The following is a 25,088-nucleotide window of genomic DNA, read 5'->3' as shown; positions in this document are numbered from 1 at the left end:
GGTGCACCTTTACTATTAGGATTCTGCCCGAATATACAGGTATTAAAAGAAATCATTGCTGCAGAGGGAATTGAAACCAGGAAAGAATAGCCAAAATCGCAATGTGAATTAGAGCGCTAGACAAATGTACCAGATGTATATAATCGACATTTGTGTCCAGTAACTTGCGGTGCCTATTATGAATGATAATATTTCCGAGCTATAAACGTCGTGTCCTCCCAGCCTGCAGCAAAGAAATGCTTGCACCATTTTCCGTGACAAGACTCTCCCTGTCGGAATTTATGTATGTTTTGAGCCTCTGTTTCGCCTCCTGGTATACCCGAGTGAGCAAAACTGAATGTGCCACAGTAGGAACGTTGTAGTCATGAACGCATTTTTTCAGCCAGGAAACGCACAGGCTCACAACTGAAAAAAAATTAGCCCCTGACCTGGTTACCTTTTAAGAATGACCTAAAACATTTCACTTGCTATCTGTACGAAACAAAACGCCAAACCGCCAACAAAGAAATCAACATTGCGCTTAACGTGCTTCGCTACAAAAACTGTGCCCTGCAATACTTAATCTCTGGAAGCTATGAGGATTGTTGCCCACGTAATATTAGTTGAAAAATGGCGGTAAAAGTCGGGCAGTAGATAACTATACAGTTTCGGTTTGTATGTTTGAGTTTTTCCAAGACGTAGGGAAATTGACATCTACGTCACACGCTTGCTGACGCCCTCAAGAGTAAAAAATTCTGTACAGAAGTTTCGTATATTTTTATTTTTAGGAAGGCTGAATTGCATTCTGGGACAAAATGTCATGTACAGGAGGGTTACATTTACAAACGAGGCTTAATTTTACCGCTGCCCCGCATGGCTTTCCTTTCAACAAAAACACTCCAAGAACAAAGGGTACGCAGTTTAAGGGGAGGCGGGGGCTTGAAATGATAAAAACGGCTGAAATTTTTATTTTGCAGTCAGTTTAAAGGTCTAAATTTGACCCCCCAACTACCAAGGTATAAATATTTCGTGCCTACGAAGCCCGAAAGTGGTGATCTCGGAGCGCAACGCGGCAGGATTCTGCGCCCGTAGTTTCCCAAGACAGCGAGCCTGACGGCCGCCTTTAGGCTTTTTTAGAAAGCTGGGCCCCTTCCCCACTTCCTGGTATTGCCCGCTTCTCTGCAATATATATGAAACATCCGCATCCCTTTCTTTATGAGATCTCTACAACGACCTCTGAATGACTGGCTCACGCACTTCACTTCAAATGCGATTTTCACAGCTTCGTGGTTTTTTCAAGCATGGTTATTAATTTTTCTAGAGCAACTTTATTTAATTCTTTACCGTTAAACAGAAAAGAAACTAAGCTGTGGAGCTATGTTGTTTTTGTTTGCCTCAGTCAAACATTTATAATCTTGGGGACCATATTGTCACCGAACTACACTTTATCATTTGGGCACTTTGGACAAAATTTGACACTTATTAAAGATGATCTGCTTCAACAACAATATAAATAGCATGGCTCCAGATAGCAGGCTCTTGGCTACAGGCCCATTTCTAACGAAACCAAAAAACGTAGAAAGAAAGCGTCTTAACAACCAGCAGGAATTTAAGAAAACACGCTCGTTATTATTCTGTACAGTATGTTTCACCTGAGACTGTACACAAATTTTAAATATAGAATTTTTGAGTTAGAACAATGCATTTTTGGCATAACGCTGTCAGCGTTCTAGTACAACGGAATACTGCTAAGACATTGCAAATAACGGGCTGGTTAACTAATATAGAATAACTTTGAGCTACTACTCTTAGGCTCCTTAAATATTGAGAGGCGTGCCGTCCAGAGTAAGTCACATCAATACCAGTTTTTAGAATTTAGAAAACTTTCCTACTTTCGGCGCTGTGACCGAAGAAATTTTGACTATTTTGAGAAGATACGTGCACTGTTGAGATTCCTTTTCCAGCAAGCTTCAAAAGAGCGCATGCATTTCGGCGCGATGTAACAAAGGTATGTTGAGCCAGCACGCCGAGTGTAACCGAGTTTTCGAAATTCTGAAAACTGATACCGATATTATTTACCGCAGGCTACACGTACCGTAAATATTACGGACCTAAGAGTAAGAATTAAAAGTCAACCCTTCTATATTAGATAACCCATCTTTAATCAGTTGTACTATAACGCTTGCAATGTTATCGCGAAAAACGGCTATTTTAACTCAAAAAGCCCATTTTTAAAAACTGTGTAAAGTCTAAGGAGAAACATCCTGTATTATTGCAACTAACAGATATACTGAAACTATCTATATTTTTGAGAACGTCAAGAAGAATCATATATGCACACTTAATTTTATTACATATTCAGTAATAAAAACGTGTCAGATATTAATAAATATGAATAAAAAAAACAAGCTCATAGATCTAGTGAAAAACAGCTGTACTGAAATAAAAGAACCACAATGAAACCCACCAGCCTGGATATTTTTGAGACGTCCAGAGGAAGCGCACTACAGCAGACCGCTTGCAGAACCGCAAAGGTGACCTCCCATTGTGCCCGCCGGGATGACAATAGAGATAAAAACGATCCCGGTCGGGCAGATTTTTTTTGCTGCTCAGGAAATTCTTGCCTTGGTCTTTGTTTTTTGAGTTATGTTACAAGCTCTACACTGAGCAGAACTCTGTAAGCAGCTTTGCGCCTCCGGCTTATAAATAGAAGGAAATCAAGTAATCCCTTACACTTTCCCTGGACGACCGTAGACAATAGTAAAAAATACCATGAAGTTTCAAGCCGCAGCGCTGTGCGGTGTCCTTCTCCTGGCAACAGGTATGTATCGTTACTAGAGATATTGGTGGTCGTAATGATACCTGTTAATTACGTTCCGTTTTAGTATTTTATGCGTTTTTGTGATTGTTACGTGTTATTTTAACTCATGTTTTATTCAACTTGTATCTTAAGAGAAATACCCATCGGCAATGTAATCTTTTTGCTCGCGCATTCACAAGGAGAATGTGTATATTGAAGGTAATCGAGTGAACCTTTTATCACGGATAGGTCTAAAGACGTTAAACGCTGTGTAACGAATTTAACGGCTGCGCTTGTAGCCATTGAACTATTTCCATATAACATTAAATAAGTGGTCATTTTTTGTATGCAAATCATTCGATGATGGCGATCGTTATTTGCACGGGCAAAAATGGATAGTGAAAAAAAAATATCATGAAGGTTCAAACCACAGCGCTGTGCAGCGTCGTGTTCCTGGCACAACATGTGTCTTTAGTAGATATATGGTGGTCGGAATGATACCAAATGAGGGGCTCGTTTCACAAACTTATTAAAGTAGCCAACCGTCACCGAAACCAAGGTGCATAGGGGGATGCTTATTCTTTGTTTTATATGCAGTGCTCATCAGTGGGATAATAATACTTAAATTAATCTACAGTTTAAAGAAAATTACTTATAAAGCACCAGAAAAACCAACCATGCCACCGGTGGGATCGCAACCCACGACCTCTGAATATCGCGTCCGGTGCTTCACCAACCGAGCTACGGCGACAGCTGTCCAATCTGGTGCCCTCGTGGGTATTTATGTTTAATGGGTGTAAGCGAACCTTGAGAGTGTTCACCAGCGCCCCCCTCGACCATAGCGGTGGACGTAGCCCGTCCTGTAACACCGCGAGTGTGACGTGGAACGCACTCTAACGGCGAAGGCGGAAACTGTGCTAGAGCCCTCTTATGCCACCTATGGAATCAAGACTGCCAGAAAGGAGACCCTCGTTAAGCTATTAGCCGACAAGGCAAAGGAAATGAGGGGCTCGTTTCACAAACTAATGAAGGAGCCAACTCTAACCGAAACCAAGGTGCATAGTTAATGTTTAATTTTTTTTTATGTAGTGCTGATCAGTTGGATAATTTTTTTTTATGTAGTGCTGATCAGAGGGATGATAATACTTAAAAGGATCTATCAAGGAAAGAAAATTATTCATAAAGCAGCAGTGAAAACAACCAGGCCGCCGGTGGGATCCGAACTCACGACCTCCTAATATCGCGTCCGGTGCTCTACCAACTGAGCTACGGCGACGGCTGTCCAATCTGCTGCTCTTGTGGGTATTTATGTTTATTGGGTGTAAGCGAACCTTGAGAGTGTTCACCAGCGCCACACACGTCCATAGCAGCGGACGTAGCACGTCCTGTAACACCGCGAGTGTGACGTGGAACGTCATCTAACGGCGAGGGCGGAAACTGCGAGAGCCATCTTATGCTACCTATGGCATCAAGACTGCCACAACCGAGTGCGTAGACTGAATCCGTTTCAGCGGCTGTGCGGCTGCGGCACCGACGCAGCTGCACCGCCGCTGAAATGAATTTATTCTACGCACTCCGCCGTGTAACGCCTTGCAAACGCATAATCTGGCCCAAGCACGACACCGATACACTAAATAAGAGGTGCAGTAACTTCTGAATGTCAGGGAACTAATGCGTGTGCATATATTTTCAAATTGAGAAAGAGTCACAACCTCTGGGATTAGCGATTTGTCTGCCATGCACATTTAGAAACGTCCATTTGAAAGGTGCAGAAATCCAATGACTATATAATACAATAGTTACACATGCGGGTGTATGAATATTTAAGCAACAACGCAAAAAATGATGGCTTAAGCAGGAGATATACTAGACGATAACTGAATCATTGCTGATTTCATGCAGAAATAACTAAAAGAATATGTTGGAAGCAAGGCTGAGAAAAAGTCTATAAAGGCTGAGTTTGGGCGAGTTGGTTTACCATGCTGAACGTAAAAGCGCAAAAAACAAGGACGTAGATCGCTTGTGTTGTGTGTCTTATTCTACGTCCTTGTTTCTGCGCTTTTACGTTCAGCATGAGAAAAAGTCACGCCCACCAAAAATATATCTTCAGCTTGCACTTTCGGAACCAACTAGGCACCTTCTACAGGTGTGCCTGAGAGGAGAGGAAAGCAGCGGCAGGGAGCGGACTTCGCTTTGCTTTTTATTATCACGCGGATAAGGCCATTAACATATGCAGGGATGAGCGCTCACGGAGATTTGTTTACCGTCACCTTTGTGAGCCGGATGTGTCGTGACTCGACATGACGCCTCTTGAAAGGATCACGTTCTACGGCGAAAACGCTCTCTTCTTAGACGACAGTCTTGTGGTTGGCGCGATTGAGGTGCTCGGAGGCGGGGGGTATGTTTACTGAGTTTGTTGACCGTGGGTCATTCTTGTGCTGCCCGACCACGGTAATAAAGTCAGGAAGCAACTACTTCGCAAAGCATTGCGATCGCGCCGACAACATAATTGCGCTTGACGTGGAGGCATGGCGCATCCTGGCGCAAGCAAACAGCACGACAAAATGAACAAAAAGGGAAAATATAGGGAAAGCGAAGGCCCCTCTCTGCTGCTGGTTGTTCACCTCTGAGTCACCCTTGAAGGACGGATCGCGCTGATCTCGAAAGACGCAGAAAGTACGTGATTGGTTGGTGTATGTCTCAACTGTTATTTCAAAACAAAAAAGTTGTACTTCCGTTGAAGATGCTCTCCTTCAGATAAACGGTGTTTCACCTGAGACTTCACACGATTTTTAAATAGGCTTCTTGACTTAGAATGCTTTTCTTGGCATTGCATTGTCGGCGCTGTAGTGCATCATAAAGAAGATAAGACGTGGTAACTAGCAGGCTGGTTCACTAACACTAAATGTCTAACTTTTTAACTATTAATGCTAGGGTCCTTAGTTATTGAGAAGGCTTGTTGCCTACCGTAAGTAATATCTATATTGGTTTTTAGAGCTTCGACAACGAAGTTACCCTCAGCGCTGTTGCTCAAGGAATTTTCGCTATTTCGACGGTTTGCATGAAAGGTTCCCGAAAGAACGTGTATTTTGGCGTGATGTGGCCAAAAACTTAACTGCGGGTTAGCTACTGCTGAACTTGGGTAGACAGCAAAAGCTATGGTGTATCGGGCAACTGCACGTGGCTAGGCGTCTGTAACGTTGAGTGCGTTCTGTATACTGGACAGGCAATGAGCGCACCCGGAAACCCGCGATGGTTCCATTTAAATTGGTTGATCAGGAGAGGTTGATCACCCAATGAATTCTACGGCCTATTGCTGCAGTTCCGCATGTGTGCCACAACGTTGTCAGCGCTAATGCCTGCAGCCACCATCTCTATCTAACCACCGCCACATACTTCAAAACGCAATTGAGGAGTCCACTGACCCAGGGAGCCAATTATGCTTCCTTTCTTTCCTCAACATCATCGGAGTCTAGAACGTTGTAAACGCCAAAGGCAATGAAAATAATGAACAAAAAAGGCCTATAGCTTTAGTGCTGCGTTTCAGTCATAGCACTGTGAATGCCAATGCATGCAGCGCACATCTGTCAATACCGCCACGTAGTACAAAGCGCGCCTGAGGTGTCTACTGTATGCGCATTTTCTTTGCTTTCGAAGCTCCCGCTGTTTGTCCTTATCAGCACAACTGCGGCTCGGTGACGTCACTTGGTTTTCCTGGGTTAAAGGCCATATGAAACACGCCGAACAAGCTAAGAAGGGCCGTTGTTAAGGTTTTGGCTTAAAATTTGTTGGGCCAGACTGTCAAGGGCAATGACGTTTTCGATGTTCTACAATTGAATTAGATATTACTTACATTAGGATACTCTTCTTTGAACAATTAAGAAACCTGACAGTATTAGTAAGTTATCTATTCTCTAATATAATTAACCAACCTGGTAGTTAAGGCATCTTAGCTGTATTCTGATGTACTACAGCACTGATAATGCTATCCCGAAAAAAGCTCTCTTCTAACTCAAAAATCTTATTTAAAAATTGTGTAAGATTTTACGTGAAAGAGTTTGTATATCCATCCACCGGTGAGAGGACAAACAAACAGAGCGGTTAACAGACAAAAAAAAACACATGTCTTGCTACGTCGGATGAAAGTACACGGATGGTACACGATGTACGGACGACCAGTTTAGTTTTCTTCTTAATATAGGGCACCTAACAGATCTATACTATTTGCCAGTCTAATTATTTCAACACGATGTCACTTTCATCCAACAACATGAAACATGACGCGCTAAATTTAAATTGACATCCTGATTGTTCTACCGGGTTAAATTTAATGACTTCTTACTTTCTTACGGATATGTTCCAAATCATTGCTCCGTCTGGCCAATGCAATACCTACGTGCCGCCAAGAAGAATAAATGCTATATGAGAAAGAACTCGTTGCCTTTATTTTGCTTAGCAACTCGAGCATTTTATTCTCTGTTCACCGCATTCTTGTTTGGCTGTACAACAGCTTTCTACTCGAATATAAAACGATTATTCGCGGAAACAGATGCCACGTTTTACCCTTACTCAATTTTAAACCTAAAAATAGCTTTTTGTGTTGTCTAATAAATGTTGCCTGCTAACATCGTCCTTTGTGAGTGCATTAACACTAACTCTGGAAAATTCAAGCGAATACTGTATTTTTTGTTAATTTGCTTCAGCAGTGAGCAGATGCACAGGGCAGCACCAGGCGCCCTCCAGTCATTCGAGCAGGCTTGTAACCCCAGGCTACTACCCTGGTGCACCCGGCGGAGGTTACCCCGGATATCATATATATCCAGGATATCCATGGTATTATCCTGGCGGCTGGCATGATTGGGGCTTCCAACCTTATCCACCATATTGGCGTCGGTGCGGGGTAAGACAACAAATACGCTGGCTCCATTCTCATTCTCTGTCGTAACGCCAGAAAGGCTCTCGAAGATGAACCGCAAAAATACGAAGGATCTTATCCTGAGTGGGGAAGAATAGTTTGGCAATTTTATTATCTAGAATTTTCTTAACGCCACTTGTGTTGCTGCGACCTTAAACAGGTAAATGGTTCAATAATACTGGCCTCTTATTTTCAACCTCTTGCTGCAGAGTGTGTAACTCTCAATTAACCTCGATCTAAGCCATCATTAATAACACCTGTTAAAATCAGGGCCTACTTAACACAATGTGTAGAAAAAATAAATGAACCTCACCTACTTAAAACCGTGTTTCAGCAATTTTAATACCTAGAATTGCATGCTGCTTCATGAATATCGTCCTCTTTGGCATAACCGGAAGGATTAACCCATTTTACTTCACCGCAAAGGTTATTGAGAAGCATTATACTGCTGTTACAAAGATGACCATAGTGGTGAGCTAGTGCTGCCTTGGTTACAAACCCGTTCTTTTACTGCCATAGAGTGTTACCATTCCATTTCAATTTTGCTGATGCGCAGTGGTTATACAGGCGCCAATCCTGGTCCAGAGAGAAAACTTCAATCAGAAGTCTGAGGAAGAACGATAACAAAGAACCAAATGAAATGAAAAGAAGATGACTGAACTTAATAGAAAACTAGAAAGCCTGAAATCGGCTATATGTAACTAAAGAGAATTAGCAAACAGGCTGGCACACAAAACGAAAGAAGTGCTTGGTCTTCGTTCTACCGTCCCAACCATACCGGCTAAAATATAGCGTCTTCAAAGCCGAAGGCAACTGGATCACCTATTTATCAGAGGAATAAAAGTGTCACCAAATGAAGCAGAGAAAAGACTAAAGGAAGAAGTTCTTTATGATATCTTCAAGAACAAACAAGTTTCTGAAGCCACTAGCACGAAAAGGATTCACAGAATTCGCAAGAAACAGAAAAGCAGGACAGAGCCTGTGATTGCGCGTTTTGATGACTCTAGCGAAAAAAGGAGGTACAGTCTAACGCGATTTGATAGTGATGTGTTCAGGCTAAACGAACTGAAATAAAACTGCTCTGACACAGTTTACATTCGCAAGAACGCGACAATGAATACATGACCATACAAAGCCTAAGGATCCATCTATCCTGCACCACCTTGTTTGTTGCAGACTAACCTACTGCCACGTCCGAAGAAGTTCCTTAGTCCCTTTCAGCCGGAACGAATGTCATAACCTTCAAATCGCGCATGACTGTACTATGCTATGTGGAGAAGCTGAAAGACAGTGACATTTCTTCTTTGTGAGGATTTTAATCTGACTGTGATGTCCTTCAAAACGACCTTGACACTGTTCATAAGTGGTGCGGAAAATGGAAAATGAATCTCAACTTTGACAAAACAGTGTGCATGGCGTTTTCGGGGAAACGCACAAAGCTAGTACCCTTATATACTATAAATAATGCAAATCTGGAAATAGTTGATGAATTTAAGTATTTAGGTGTCTATTTCACGTCATCGCTCTGCTGGCATCGGCACGTTGGTTATATAGTTGGAAAGGCCTGCAAATCCTTAGGATTTCTCCGCCGAAACACTCGTTCCTTCCCGCAAACTACCAAAGAACTCCTTTCGAAAACTTATGTGCGGTCAGTGTTGGAGTACGCTAGCACGGTGCGGGATCCTCCTACCATAGGTGACAAAGAAAAACTTGAGAAAGTTCAGTCCTTGGCCGCTCGATACGTACTTGGTAACTCATGTAAACGCAACTTCAGTGCAACAATAGCAAAAAAAAGTCCTCGTTTGGGAATCGCTAGAACAGCGAAAAACTAAGCTGAGGCTCAAACTCTTCCATAACATATACTACTCCCACATTGGCATTCCACGCGAAACATACATCTTCAAACCACATTACGTATTCGCACGCTTTGACCATGATCAAAAAGTACGTGAATACAAGTGCAGGACGGCAGCATACAGCGACTCTTTTTTTCCAATAACCATTCTTCAATGGAACCGTTTGCCGGCCGTTGTTACTTCCATCTCATCAAATGAATCCTTTTATTCCGCTTTGAACAGTGTCACGTCATTTCATAGCTAGACAGTGCGTCGTTATCTGTGCGCTGCTTCCTCGTTTCATGAGTTCCACTGTGTGTACCTGTGTCTTCCTGTCAATGCGCAGTATACCTGCGTGAAATACACGTATGAAATTGCATGTCTACTGCATGTCTACTGCGTTGGTGCTTTCTCCTAAAATACACGTTTATTGGGTGAACAACACAGTTGACTTTCTTGTACCCCAAATTCTGCACATAGATGCGCATTGCGTCAATGTTGTTATTCTTTGCTTACTTTGCGAATGCTTCGGCTACTGTTTCTCTTTTTTTGTATTTTCCTGAATTTATGCGCTGTGTTACTGTATCAACCACCGCCCCCCCCCCCCCCCCCACTGTAATGCCAAATGGCGCTGTGGGTAAAAGATAAACAAATAAATAAATAAAGATAAATAATAAACTTGTGACAAAGTGCAGGGGATAAAAAGGAAGGGAAATAAAGCGGGACTGATATTTTACAAGGTGAAAATTGATTCCGTCACATACACCTGGAATGGCGCCACGAACAAACGGTATCTTTTGGGCCATGAAGCATGGGAGTAAGAGAAAACAGTCAGAGAAGCATCGAATGTATGACAACCGTGAGCTGATAAGATAATCTCCGGCTTTTAAAGTTTATTGCAAGAAGCCTGGCTAATAAATACACCTCGCTTGAACACGCACACGCAAATTGCTTGTCCAAATTATTGACCGACTGCACTAGCTCATGTCTAGTGCTTGCAAGATGTTAGAGCGCGTTGTTTAAGACAAGTTCGAAAAAGTTTAGAAATAATTTCTTCAGTGATTGCCAGCACGGTTTCAGGCAAGGATTGTCAGTTGTCACTTAACTGATTGAAAGAGTGAATAATATGAATTAGGCATCGGACCACCGAAGTCAAGGAGATACAATATTCGTTTATTGAATAGACCTCTGATCCTTTTCTTTACAAAAAAATATACTTAAAACAGTACTGTTTGGAAACAATATTAGTGTGTGGTTGAGTGAAGCTCTTATAGAATACAGACACCAGTTTTTCAGTTTTGAGGGTTACAGGTCGCACACAAGCACAGTCCAGCCGAGTGTGCCACAAGGCTGACCTTGGGCCCTTGGTGTTTCTAGTGTATATGAATTACCTTGTTAAAAATTCATATGTAAAAGAAAAGCTTTTTAAAGAACGCCGTAATATTTGAAATGAAGTGAAACCACTTGCCGCCAAGGTTGGACTTCACGAGCAGGTAACGAGAATCGACGGCTGATGTACTGACTGGCAAATCTCCTTGAGCTTGAGAAAAGCGTGTATGAGACTTTCCCATATGCACCAATCTTAACAAGATAAACACGAATTAGTTAACAGTGTTTCTTCATAGGGCCAAATTGTATATTTACGAAGGTACTACAGTTAATACGAACCTTAGGTGGACCTGCGCACGTCAATAACGTAATACGTAAACCAAAAAAATTAGAGCAATAAAGACGATCGCGAACTCTTGTCACATCATAGACAAAACTAATGGCTCAGAAATTTATAGTACGTCTTATGCTAGAATATGCTTATGAAGTCTGGGACCTTCACGCTAAGTGCCTAACACCAAAACTGGAGCATCTGCAAAATAGTGCGCCGCGTTACATTCTTTCAAAGTGGCGATGGCAGAAACAACTTTCCCAATTGTATATTTAGCTGGCTCTCCCCACTTGAGGCACGAATCAAGATGAGAGTTAATCTGTTTCATTTTATTATAAACAAAACATTCTTTGACAAACGCAAATACAACGATAAAGCTATGTCACATATAACGCGAAACAAGCTCTACAGAAAAGTAAAAGAACTAAATTTTTGAAGGATTGTTATGTTCTCCCTTTTTCTGCTACCATCCATCATGCGATCGGTATAAGATCGCATTGTATAAGATTGATTCTCAGTCTTATACAGCGCTGCATTTTGCTGCATTGCTTTTCAGTGTTTTGGTCTCTTGTGTTCTTATAATAAGTCGTTCAAAACCTGTCCACTTTACACAATTTTGCGTTCTGTTTTGTTTGTATTGATGTTGGTATTCTTCCCGTTTGTAATTAGTTTTTATAAAACCTAATGCTTTGCTTTCTTCACTTTCTGATAGTAGGTTGTATGTAACCACTTCTATCGTGGCAGCGTTTGGGCTGATAGTGCCTCTAATGAAGTAAATATATATTTAGCCAATATTCGCTCTTAGGCACTCTGATATAGTTCTCCAGTTCAATTCCATGTGCTAAAAAAACAGCATGGCAGAAAATTTTGCCTATCAGTTCGTCGCACCTTTAATTCTCATGCACCTTGTCTTTGGCGTATATATTTCTTCCTTCCGTGCGTTAAGGAAACGCACAGGAAATCAGCGCCATGCTTCCACTGTTTAATTAGGCGGTGAAATGAGAAACTGGTTTTCCTTTCTAATGGCATGCTCAGTGCAGGGCATCTCCTAGAGAGATTATAGGACAACTCGGGTGAGGCCAACGCTGAGCTAAAAAAAGGAGAGAAGATATGTAGTCAAATCCATAATGCAAGGGTGAAATTTTTATCTTTTTTGACATATGCGTGTAGCCAAATGCAAGCGATAGTTTTACATCCATCGCACCCTCACTCAGAAAAAGGCCTCTCTCCCACATCCAGTCGTTATATAGTTTGATTAACTGATGGCAGCTGGTAAAACATTTCCACCACGCAAGACAACTGGCCACTGCTGCGTCGATACTGACAAAACGTTAACTCTCGGAGCTCAATGTGGAAATGTCGGTGAGAGTTTCTTATATTTCGCTTAACAGAGTGGCGGTGCCGAATATAAAAAAAAACATCGAAAACGAACAGAACTTATGTCGTTCGCTTCGAAATTTTTCGGTGCAAAAGTCGCTAAATATTTTTATTTGTTTCTTTCAGAGGACGTACTGCCAACCAGGCTACCGTTGTAAGCGTGAAACGAGATATTGTGTTAGGGCTCCATGTCCTCAACCAAAACCACGCTGTGAGTGCCAGAATGATTTTATTTTGACAATTTTTTTACTTACACTGCTAACACTCGCTTGAGCGTCGTTAGAGGGATTATATAAGACACAACTCCCAACAGACAACACTTAGATCTTATAATGTCAAGTTGGAAGCCTTCTTCACAAAATGTGACTAGAACGTTAGTATTTATGCTCACCTGGTTGTCCGGCAACTTCAACCGGCAAATCATTGTAAATTGCAATCACATTAGCAAAAAAGTAAAGAAACATCGACATGTGCATAGTAAGGCTTCATTGATCTAGTGTGATTTCTTATAGCGCCCTCTCTCGGGTACTTAACGTATCTATTGTAAAGGTGTTTATTGGAAGCTCTGGTCGGTTTGCGTTAGTCGAACAGGAACAAGACGTACACAGGCACAGGCAACACTCGAAATCCCAGCTGCACTTGTCTACCTTTTCGCTGCGCTGCATGAACACCTGCCATTGTTCCCATTACAGTTACTTACCCGCCGGAAGAGGAGCCATCCTGGCGACGTACGGCGAGGAAAGCATAGGCGGTTCATAATCATACTTGAGGCGCTCCACGTGCATAGTTTCGCGCCCCAGGCGACGGTGGTCGGAAGGGAGAGCGAGCGGCTAAACGATGTAGTTCACAGGAGAAGTTTGTTGCACAACGTTGTAAGGTCCGTGATAGCGAGAAAGCAGTTTCGTGGCAAGACCGGGAGTGGAGTAAGGCACCAAGAGCCAAACAAGGGCGCCAGATGGGTATGACGCGGGAGGGTCCGAGGAATCCCGAAGGTGCTTATGATGCCATTGGAGCGGTGTAGTGAAAGAGCGGGCGAGTTGCCGGCACTCTTCGGCATACAGGTGAGCTTCGGAAAGTGATGTGGTCTCGGAAGGCTGAGGGCGATAGGGAAGGATGGTGTCCATGGTGGATGTAGGCTCCCGGCCATATAAGAGGAAGAATGGAGAAAACCCGGCCGTTGTCTGCGCAGCCGTATTACACGCGTACGGGACGAAAGGGAGCACTTGGTCCCAGTTGAAGTGGGCGGTGTCAACGTAAATGTCGAGCATGTCGCTCAGTGTGCGGTTGAACCGCTTAGTCATGCCGTTGGTCTGGAGGTGATAGGCGCTGTTGCAGCGATGAACTATTTGGCATTGCTTTAGCAGGGCCTCGATGACGTCCGAGAGAAAAACACGGCCACGGTCACTTATGAGTTCTTTCGGGGAGCCGTGACGAAGAACAAGACTGTGTAGAATGAAGCGAGCGACATCGTTTGCGGTAGCAGATTTGAGAGCTGACGCTTCGACGTAGCGTGTTAGGTGGTCAACAGCCACGATGACCAAGCGATTGTTAGCCGATGTAGTTGGAAGCGGGCCATAAAGATCAATGCCCACGCGGTCAAAGGGTCAGCCAGGGCAAGGTAGCGGCTTCAAATGAGCGGCGGAGGGGCGGGGTGGTTTCTTGGGACTTTGGCAGGCGGTGCATGACCGAAAGTACTGACGTATGTAGCGGTACATACCTCGCTAGTAATATCCCAGACGAAGGCAAGCATATGTTTTCAGTACACCGGCATGGCCGCATTGTGGATCGGCGTGGAAAGAGGCGCAGATGAGAGCACGGAGGTTTCGGGGGATCACCAACAGGCACTTCCGCCGGTGGGAGAGGTAGTTACGGCGGTATAAGAGGCCACCAGGAACAGCGAAATGGCAGGCTTTGCGGCGAAGGGTCCGGGACGAGGAATGCGGCGAGGGATTGTTCAGGAAAGTGAGCAGCGAGGTGATCCAAGGATCCTTCAGTTGTTCGGAGAGCATATCAGGGACGTCGAACTACGAGAAATCGTAGGCACAGACTAGGGGAGAGGGTCAATCGCACGAAAGCGGTGAATGAGAAAGGCCGTCGGTATCCGAGTGCTTCCGGCCAGAGCGATAAATGATGTGAATATCGAAATTATGGAGACGTAAAGCCGAGCGGGCGAGTCGGCCAGAAGGATCTTTTAGGGAGGATAGCCAGCATAGGGCGTGGTGGTCTTTAGTAGGGCCGTCCGTAAATGTAAGCTAGGAACTTAGTAATCGCCCATACGATTGCAAGACATTCTTTTTCTGTGACAAAATAGATCGATTTCGTCTTGGTGAGAGCGCGGCTGGCGCAAGCGACAAAATATTTATTCATTTATTCAAATACCCTTAGGGCCCTAAGGCATTAAAGAGGGGAGTGGGAAGGGCATACATTGGGTCTGATACAGTGCAGCAGAAAACCAAAATAGAAGAAACTGAAACGCGGCGAAAAGTGAACAAATCATTACACAAAATAAGGCAAGAGAAGACAAAGGGGAAAAAACAGCAATTCCCAAAGGAAAGAGAACATTTCCGGCATTTTCGGCAGACACAGAAAGGACAACGAAAACGAACGGAAAATAAAACTGACTAAATCATACAAATAAAGATTACGTAGGGCGCTCTTAACAGAATTTGGGTTAGCAATACCAACAATGTGCCTGAAAAGGTGGTTTCAACTGTCAGAAATGTCGGCGACAAAAGAAGGAAAAGCGTGTATAGTATGGCATGACGGAACACCTACTTTGCGAAGATGATCAATGCGGCCTGAAATTAATGTAAGGGTAGTTAGTAGCCGGTTCTTAAGGACCGGGTTGTAATAATAGATCTTATGAAGTAGGCATAAGCGCGAAATTTTTTTGCGGAGTGAAAGAGGTGCAATGATAAAGTAGTTTTCATAGCAATAACAATGTAGATACAGTGATAATTAGAAAGTACAAAACGTGACGCACGCTTTTGAACAGACTCGATTTCAGTAGCTAATGATGACAGGTCAGGGTCCCAGATAGATGCTACATATTCCAATTTAGGCCGAACAAGTGTGTTATAAAGGAGCAATTTTATTGAAGTAGAAGAAAGAGAAAAGTTTCTGCGCAGGTACCCCAACATGCGGCTAGCATTGTTAGTATTAAATTCCACGTGCAGATTCGAAGAAAGATTAGAAGTTATGTGCACACCAAGGTTCTTATACGAAGACACAGTTTCAAGAGGGATATTATTAAGGTCGTAAATGGCTATTCCAGTGTGCCACAATTTTCTCCATTCTGAAACTTGGTTAATAGACTGGACAAAAGTGAGACTCACTGTTAATTTTACAGTAAATAACGCAATCGTCGGAAAAAAGACATATGGAAGAAGCAATGTTGTTAGGCAAGTCATTAATATAAATGAGAAAATGTAGGGGCCCTAGGACAGAATCCTGGGGAACGCCTGAGCCCACTGGAGAGTAGCGAGAGTTGGATTTATTAGCAGTCACGTATTGAGACCGATTAGTGAGGAAAGACTGAAGCCACGAGATGATGCTTGGGTCGAGATTGAGATTATTTAAGTTGAAAAGTAGTAATTGGTGAGAGACTTTGTCAGAGGCTTTGGAGAAATCGAAGAATATACAGTCAGCTATAGAACACCGCTCATGAATGAAATGAAGATCCTGTGTAAAGCATAGAAGTTGCGTTTCGCATGAGAATAATTTACGAAACCCGTGTTGGCAATGACTAAAAAAAGAATTTGACTCAAGAAAATTGGAAAGGTGAGAGGAGATGACATATTCCATGATCTTAGAAGGGACGATAAGAAGTGAATTGGGCCGATAATTATTAGGAGAATGTTTGACACGAGCCTTGTGCAGGGGAACCACCTTGCCCACCTTCCAGTCGCTAGGAATAGAGCCAGGCACAAGAGATTGTTGGAAGACTTCAGCAAGAATAATAGCACTGCACACTTTGGTATTTTTCAAAATTTTCGAGTTTATGCTATCCACTCCGCATGATGATGACGTCTTCAGCTGATCAATTATTTTTTCGATGCCAACAGAATCCATTATAATGGGGTTCATAGACAAAAGTCGTGGGGTGGGTAATGAGGAATTGCGGTAATTAAAACGTTAGTAAAAGAAGCTGTAAACACATCATTAAGAATATCAGCACACATTTCACTGGAGATTACTTGGTCGCGTAAAGTGTTAAGATTAATTGTAGATGGATCAGTTTTCTTAACCATGTTCCAAAATTATCTATGATTATTTAATAGCATCGACGGAAGAGTATGACTAAAAAATGACTCTTTAGCTAGTTTTATTGCTGACATATTAAGACGCAGCGGACTAATAACCATCCCACCGGAGCACAGAATTGGAGAGTTTAGCGGAACGAAACAGACGTTTCTTTTTGATTGATAGCATTTTTAGTGAAGAACTAAACCAGGGCGAACATTTGTTAGTTAATACTTTTCTCAGAGGCACATAAGAATCTGTCAGGGACGCAATTTCCTTCTGAAAAGGTTCCAGTTAATTTCGATTGGACGCTCTTGAAAAGAGGGTAAGTACACATCGATAAAACCAGCGAGTTTACAATTTATGGCCTCAAAGTTGGCATTTTATGTATTTAGAATCGTTATTTTGTCGTGGTGACACGACGTTCAAAGAAAAATGAAGCATACAAGTATCACTTAAGTTCGGCAAACAAGATATTGGAGCAGCAAGATCAGGCAACGTAGTAAGAACAAGGTCTAGGTCTAACAAGTTGGACGATGAAGATGTAACGCGGGCAGGCTTAGTAACAAGTTGGGAGAGATTAAAGTCGGCACATAAGCGCAAAAAACCATTGCAATTCGTGGGAAAAGGGTCGGCATAAGAACGTACATTGGACCAAATACTAGTTAGAAAGTTGAAGTCTCCAACCAAAAGAATAGGAACATTTGGAAATCGAACGATAATCGCTCAAACAGCATCATGAAGTTCAACAAAAGTGGCACTGTACGAGGGAGGGCGATAGCAAACGCCCAAAATCAAGTTTTTCACGCACATGCGCAGTTCAACCCAAAGAAGTTCTAATCCGGTAACAACATGAACAGGAGAAGAAAAAAGCCTGTCAGCAACAGCTAACAAAACACCACCACCGTTTCTGTCACCCCAGTCGTACCGATAAGTGGTAAAATGCTTGCGGCAATAAAATATTTCCGAGCTCTCAACTTTAGCTGAAAGCCACGTTTCAGCAAGTCACACAAAGCTCATCAGGTTTAGGCAGAACACTTCTAATATTAGTATACAGAAACGATAATGAGCGATTGGAAAATGACGGGTGCACACTACCCCTCACGTATCGTTAATCTGCGGGCGATTCGGATGAAAGGCATCCAACAACGCGAACTTCAGAAACGCTGTCGTTAAGGTGATCGTAACAGTAACCGCTACCGTTCATGTAAAGCTTATTATAGCGCAGATTGAATTTAGACTTTTCGATACCCAGACTCGGATACCCAGACTTCGCTGCTCAAGAACGGCGCCCAAGCCCACACCGCTAGCGTCAGTGTAAATTTCTGTCGGACAGGCGTGATCAAAATGGCGAAGAATTGGATGGGAGACGAGCAGGCGACGTGAAGTGTTGAACTGATATCGCAGGCTCGGGACCAAGACGAGACGTTCGGGCTGCCGGCAAAAAGGTGCGTTAAAGGGGCGATGATACGGGCGAAATTGCAGATGCAGCGGCGAATATATGAGCATAAGCCCATAAAACAGCGAAGTTCTCTTAAGGTGGTCGTTTTTGGGAAGTCAGCGACGGAGCGAAGTTTAGCAGGGTCAGGAAGAACGCCGTCATATAGATGACACGGCCTAATATTGTCAGCTGCATATAACCGAAGTGACATTTTTTTTTAAGTTCAGTTGTAGCCCGGCGTCAGTAAGGCACGTGAATACGCGCTGACGGCGCAGCAGATGAGAAGGAAAGTGTTTAGAAAAAATGACACTGTCATCCAGGCAACAGAGACAACTTTCCCCTTTTACGCCGTTGAGAATAATATCCATCATTCTCTCGAATGTTGCTAGAGTATTGCAGAGGCCGAAAAGCATCGCATTGAATTCATACAAGCCGTCTGGGTTGAGGAAAGCGGCTTTCGGCCAGGTCAGCGGCAGCCATCGGCACTTGCCAGTAGCCGGAGCGTAAATCGAGAGATGAAAATACTCCGCTCCCTGCAAGCAATCCAGTGCGTCGTCGATTCGGGCAGAGGATAAAAATCCTTGCGAGTGATCTTGTTGAGACGGCGGTAGTCCTCACAGAACCTCAGTGAGCCATTTTTTTCGTCACCATGACAGCAGGAGAGGCCCCCCAAGGGCTGTGAGAGGGCTGTATATAACCGCGCTGAAGCATGTCGTCAACATTGTCACGGAGGACGCGGGGCTTACTCGGCCAGACGCGGTACGGTCGCTGGCGCAATGGGGCGTGCGTACCAATGTCAACTGCGCGAGAGACGGATAACGCGCGCCCCAAGGAGGGCTGGGAAAAGTCGAAAGATTTGCAGAAGCGGTGGAGAAGTTCGAAGAGCTGGTCACGGTTAGCGAACGGAAGGCTTGGAGCGATGGTGCGATTAAAGACGTCGAAGGGAAGCGGATCGGGGGCAGTCACACAACAGCCTAAGGCAGCAACTGGGGGACATATACGGGCATCGGAGAACTCGGAAGCAAAAGCAGGGTCCACTTATTTAATAGAGCCAAGGCACTCGCCGCGAAGAACAGATGACGGGCACGTATAGGGTTTGGTGACACACATGGCGCAGTGACCGTCGGAAATCGTGAAAACGGCGAAAGGGAGCAGAAGGCGGTGATGACGGGTGGCGGCTGCGGTGGGTGTGAAAAGAACAGGGCTCCTGAAGAAACAGTCAAGTCGGAGCGGAACGAGGGCAGAAGACAAGGGAAGTATGTCGGTGTCGGCAGCTACAAGAAGCTTAGCGGAGCGCACAGGCAGGTCACACAATAAAACATTACACAAGAGAGAAAGCTCAAGTTCAGCCCGGGCACAATCACTGCGCAGTTTGTTCAAGAGGAGTCGCAGCCGAGGACGACATCATGAGAGCAGGTACTGAGCACAACAAACTCGATGGTATAGGCGACGTCGTTGATAGAAAGGAGGACCGTGCAGGCTGCGATCGGATGGATGCGCTGAGAGGTGGCCGTATGTAGTGAAATCAGACAGCGGCATTGTCACCTTACGAAGTTTGCGGCGAAGGGCGTCACTAATCCCTGACACAGCAGCACCGGTGTCTACGAGCGCGAGAACAGAGACGCCTTCAACCGACACCTGAATGACGTTAGCAGGAGGAAACTGAGGAGTTATCGAGCTCTCAAAACACGTAGTTCTTGCCTCCAGAACTGCGGCATTCAGTTTTCCTCTGGGAAGGGGTCCGGGCGGCAGAGCATCGGAGAAATGTAACGGCGGCGAGGTAAAGGCGAGCGGCGAGTAGGGTACTGGGGGCGATGCGTATAGGAGCCAGGAGAGACAGCAGGTAAGGGAAGCCCAGAATCATAGCGGCACGCGCTCACGGCGTCCCCAGAACGAAGGCACCGCTGACGACAAAAGGCGTGCGACATGGTCCGGAAGACCGCAAGAGTATCATATTGGCCGATTGTCGCCGGTATGCCAAGAGTTCGTAGGGTGTCAGCGGGACCGACGATACGGAGCTGGCGGCGGTGGCATGGAGGAGGCGGATCATAAAAGGCCGGGCTGCTACGGTAGACGGCAGAGGTGGGCGAGCGCCGTGTACTGGCGACTGCTTCAGCAAAGGTGAGCGGGGCTGCCACAGAGGGAGGTGGGGAGCTAGATGGTAGAACTGCAGCATCCTGCTCCTGAATAGCACAGCGCATAGTGGGCGTGAGGGATGGCGCCAAGTCCGGAGTAGGGCAGACGGGGTCGGGATTGTGATGCAGCAGAGAAAGCTGGCGGGCGACTTCTTCGCGGACGAAAACTTTGACCTGCTGCATGAACAGGGACTGTTCAGAAGACGAGCCACCAAGGGCCAAGTTAGCAAAACCCTCTGCGGGCGCGCCGGACTTCCGCGTAGACGCGCGTTGCTTTCGGAGTTAGTCCTAGCTTTGCCACAGCTAGATGACGGTAGCGACGGAGGTGAGGTTCTTCGCCAAGAGCATCTGAAATTTGTCGTCGGCGATCCCTTTAAGGATGTGGTTGATTTTGTCAGTTTCGCTCATGGAAAAGTTTACACGCTTGCACAAGTCAACGGTATCTTCGATATAACTGGTGAATGTAACGGCAGGGAGCTGTGCTCGAGCACTAAGACGTTGTTCGGCGCGATGTTTCCGAACGGCGGGGCGGCCGAAAATATCAGCGAAGCTCGCCTTAAAGGAACACCACGTGGGAAGATCGGCCTAGTGATTGCGAAACCAGAGGTTGGTCGCGTCCATGAGGCAGGAGAGTACGTTGCTTAGTCAAACAGAATCGTTCCACCGTTTGTAAGTGCTGACGCGCTCGTAGGAGGCCAGCCAATCGTCGACGTCTTGGTCGTCAGTGTCACTAAATAGAGCAGGGTCACGCTGGGGTTGTACCCCGGAACAGAGGATGGTGGCAGGGATGGGCTGCGATGGTTCTCTCAGACCATTCGGCATTGTGGCGTGGGCGACAAGCGTTGCGCTTCGAAGTTTCAGGATGAGGACAGAGACGGGAACCGAGTCACCTCCAAGAAAGTGTAAAGGTGTTTATTGGAAGCGCAGGTCGGTTGCCCTTGGTCGAACGGCGACACGACGGACACAGGCACAGGCGTCACTCGAAAATCCCAGCTGCACTTCGTTTGCTTCGTCTAACTTTTCGCTGCGCTGCATCAACTCCTGCCCATCGGTACCACTACACTATATTTTTTATCTTTAAATTCCATTGAATTATCTGCAAGAAGAGCTTTAATCTATACTTTTGTCTTGAATTTTTAAGTAAGTACAGCCCACATTAATTAAGTATTTCTGCCACTAACTCCGTTCTTCTGTATCTTGAAGAAGTAAAACGAGCGGCAATTCTTTGAATTTTTTTCAGTATATCATTAAACAATTTTCTTAGAGATATCACAGGATTCGCATATGAATGTTTTTGTAAGGATTTAATGCGACATTTTTGTTGCATGTTTTAATTTTTCTCTCACAAATTAGAGTTTTTGGGAAGCTGTTGAACATACTTTAGGAATATGTTTATGCCACAGTAGATTATGTGGACTGGTGACTCTTAACCACCCAAATGTATCAAAAAATTTAGTTTGGTGCGCTCATATATTGACTGCCTGCTAATCATATATGACATGTCTCCCATGATTTCTCTTTCGTTTCGGTCTTTCACACGTCGAAGACATATGGCCTTTCGAAGTGATGGTTTGCATTTTCAGTCTTTACAGTGCACTGCAAGATGCCAAATCTTCCCTTATTTCACCACTTTATAGCGCTCCGGATCTCTTTCATTAAAACAGCGTCGTGTTTGCCCACTGTATACATTATTAAGGGAAAAGGAATGTTTTAAACTACATTAGTGGTACATTGCATCAAAAACAGAGTTGGTGTTGAATAGCGCATACCGGCTTTTTCTTTTTTAACGTTATTGGAATAATTTTTGAAACCTTTCTGGGAGCGGAGAAAAGAACATCTACATTCTACCTTCTTGCCAGCTTTTTAGGTGGCGGGATACCATGTGAAGATAAGGTATCTCTGGAACGGGCTTCCTGTGATCTTGCTGCACTTGTTTTTTACTGCTCTTTTTCTTTTCAGCATATTTGCTGCAACTGCTGATATATTATATGACATGAGTAATCACTCTGTTTCGGTTTAACGCCTTTCTTGCATTTGGAGTGGACTAGTTTTTTGTGCAAAGTTTTATTAAGACAAATCATTTCAATCCCTCTCTTCATTAACCTCGAGTGGGCATTCCCTCTTTCGTTTGAAAGCACCTCTTTCGTTCGAGGATTGAACCTCCAGCACCTTTGGGCCTCTAATATAGAAAATTTTAGTTCGCAAAACTGTGTGCTGTGATTGCATGGGAGTTAGTTCATCCTATTGTGAGTAGAAATGATCCTTGAAATTAGTAGCAGTTGACTGAAGATAAAACCCTAAAAGGGCTAAAGAACTGCCGCTGTTCACAGCTGACCTGTTTTGAAAAGTCCTCTCGCCCCTGCAATTACTTTTATAAAAGCTTTAAACAGTTCCTTGTGCACAATACAGTAATAAAAGTACTCAATGTCAACTGAAAACCCGATAGAAGTTGCAGTGGTCAAACTTGAGTTCATCGACAACCTGAAGCGAGCTCCGTACGAGGAAAGGGTCTTCGGTCTTCAGGGTCTCCAGATATATTTGAATATAGTTTCTTATTGAAGACTGCCAGCTACCCTTTCCTGAAATTTTGACTCTGAATGGAAAATCCGGCTTGAGCGTCTTACACGAGAAAAATTGCTTCAGGGTTGAAATTCTCAGAATTGTTGACTCTGCTTGCTACTGAATCCAGGCGCACGGTCTGTTACATTCTAAGAGCTGCGGTCTGCTGTGATATCTTCTTTATTTAGTCTCCTTGAAATTCTCAATAGCATGAATGGCCTGCTTTTCATACTCATTCGTAGGTAGTACCACAAAGCCTCCTTCTTTGCCAGATTGTAGAACCATGAGGCCATGAAGTTAATGAATGCTAACCACCTTTTTGTGCTGAGGTAAGCCCTTTGAAATAGGACTCGATCTCCTTGCCACAGATTCAGCTCCGTCCTTGATATCTCTCTCTTTGCATCGCTCCCTCGCTCTTCCTGAAAAGTGGCGCACCGTGGCCTGTAGTTCCGACTTCCCTAGAGCAGGCTCAAAGCAGAATTTCGGGCCTTTTTGAGGCATGCAATAGATTTCATGCGACAACCTGATGGCGCCCAAAACGTCGACCTTGCTGTGCGCTGTCTGGTTTCTTAGTTGCCGTGAGAGACAGACGGGCCCCATGCCATAAGAATTCTGCGCTCCGTGCAGCCAACTTCCTCTACTCATAGAACTTCCTTGTCTCTGTGCGCGGGACTTCTCCTTCGTGGACGAGTACACGAAGCCAGTCTTCATACGGTAGAACTTGGCGTCATCCTTCGGACTTGAGAATCTCGAAAAACTGTTGTGTGGTCCAGGGACAGTGACAGAACTCTGAGCAAGAATTTTTTAAAAACCTGCACCTGGATTCAGTCGAAAGCAGAGTCAAGAATTTGGAGAACTGCATCCTTGAAGCATTCTTCTCATGTAATACGCACGAGCCGAATTTTTCATTCAGAGTCATACATTCAGAAAAAGCTACCTGGAACTCAGCAATAGAAAATTATCTCGAAATACATCTGAAGAACCTGAGGACCCAAGGCACTTTCTTCGTACAAAGCTCACTTCAGGTTGTTGACGAACTCAGGTCAGTTTTTCAAATAGAACTCTTGTACATGCATCTTGGTACATGAGATTTACAAAAGAGGATGGTGCAACAGACGAAGACAATGGAGGCGCCGGGTCTGCGTTTTCTGTCCTTCCCTTCGAATTGTCAGTTGCGCCGTCGACTTTCGCAAATCAATAAAGGTCTCGGCTTGACCACTACCGCATCCTTCTGTTTGTTCATTGACATCGAAGACCTTGTTTACTCTATTCCGCATAAATAATTGTTTAGAGCTGTTAAATATGTAACTGAAGAGACGAGAAAGGTGTCTCCTCAAATCAGATCTAATCTAGCCAGTGACAGTTTTTTGGCCATTTTAAACTTTTATATTCGGCCAACTGCCTTTAACTTTTTATTGCCATTTGTACCCGCATAAGGCTGGATTTTGCATCGGTTCTTGTGGTGCGCCCGTTCTTACAGGCATTTCTTTGTTTGCTAAGCTCAAATTCTCTGCTGCACTTTCTTAGATATGTAGCTGACTTTTTGGTGATAATGAACAAATAAAAGTTTTACCTCGTAAAGAAGGATTTGCTAATATTCTTCCACCTTTCAAAGATGCTTCAAATTGGCTGAATTTTACTTTCAAACTTCCATGAATTAACAGCATGCAGTTTCTCGACCTAAGAAATTCTTTTCTGGGAGGCTATATACGCTGGATAGTCAATCTTTTATCGAACAAGGCTCTTCTCACATACAGCGGTGAGCACTCGAAGTTCATCAAGAGAGGGATTGCAGAGAATTGTCTCAACGCAGCTTCGGGAAAAACTTGCCCACATTAACTGCAAGAAAGCGTTAAACTGCAAATAGCGCGGTTACGCATGGGAGGCTTCCCGGCAGTCACTACATCAGAAATTGCTGAAAACTTGCTGCAAAAGAAGAAAAGTAAAGAACAAGTACAGCAAGAACGAAGCCCGGTCAAGTGATACTGTTTTTTTTTTTCAAAAGCGTTCCCCCAGCCTAAAAATGGCGAGAAGGTAAAATGAACATATGCTTTTCTCCGCTCCCAGCAAGTTTTCAAAAACTAGTCCACTGATGGTAAAAGAGAAAAATCCGCTATGCGCTACCAAGCACCAACTATGTTTCAC

General features: G+C 44.2%; 1 long non-coding RNA gene across 2 annotated transcripts in view; it reads left to right on the top strand.

Annotated features, from left to right (window-relative positions):
- The first annotated feature begins 2,670 nt into the window (after nucleotides 1-2,670).
- Nucleotides 2,671-25,088, top strand: part of LOC144134795 (uncharacterized) — a 39,119-nt gene continuing 16,701 nt past the window's right edge. Inside the window, exons 1-3 of one of the 2 annotated variants that reach the window (XR_013315255.1) lie at nucleotides 2,671-2,800; nucleotides 7,483-7,679; nucleotides 12,693-12,777. This is a non-coding gene — a long non-coding RNA (uncharacterized LOC144134795). The remainder of the gene's footprint in view (nucleotides 2,801-7,482; nucleotides 7,680-12,692; nucleotides 12,778-25,088) is intronic. The other variant, XR_013315254.1, reaches the window with a different exon arrangement.

This window comes from Amblyomma americanum, chromosome 5, assembly GCF_052857255.1.
Source record: "Amblyomma americanum isolate KBUSLIRL-KWMA chromosome 5, ASM5285725v1, whole genome shotgun sequence".
In the NCBI taxonomy this organism is placed as follows: domain Eukaryota; kingdom Metazoa; phylum Arthropoda; class Arachnida; order Ixodida; family Ixodidae; genus Amblyomma; species Amblyomma americanum.
This window is presented reverse-complemented; position numbering and strand designations above follow the sequence as displayed.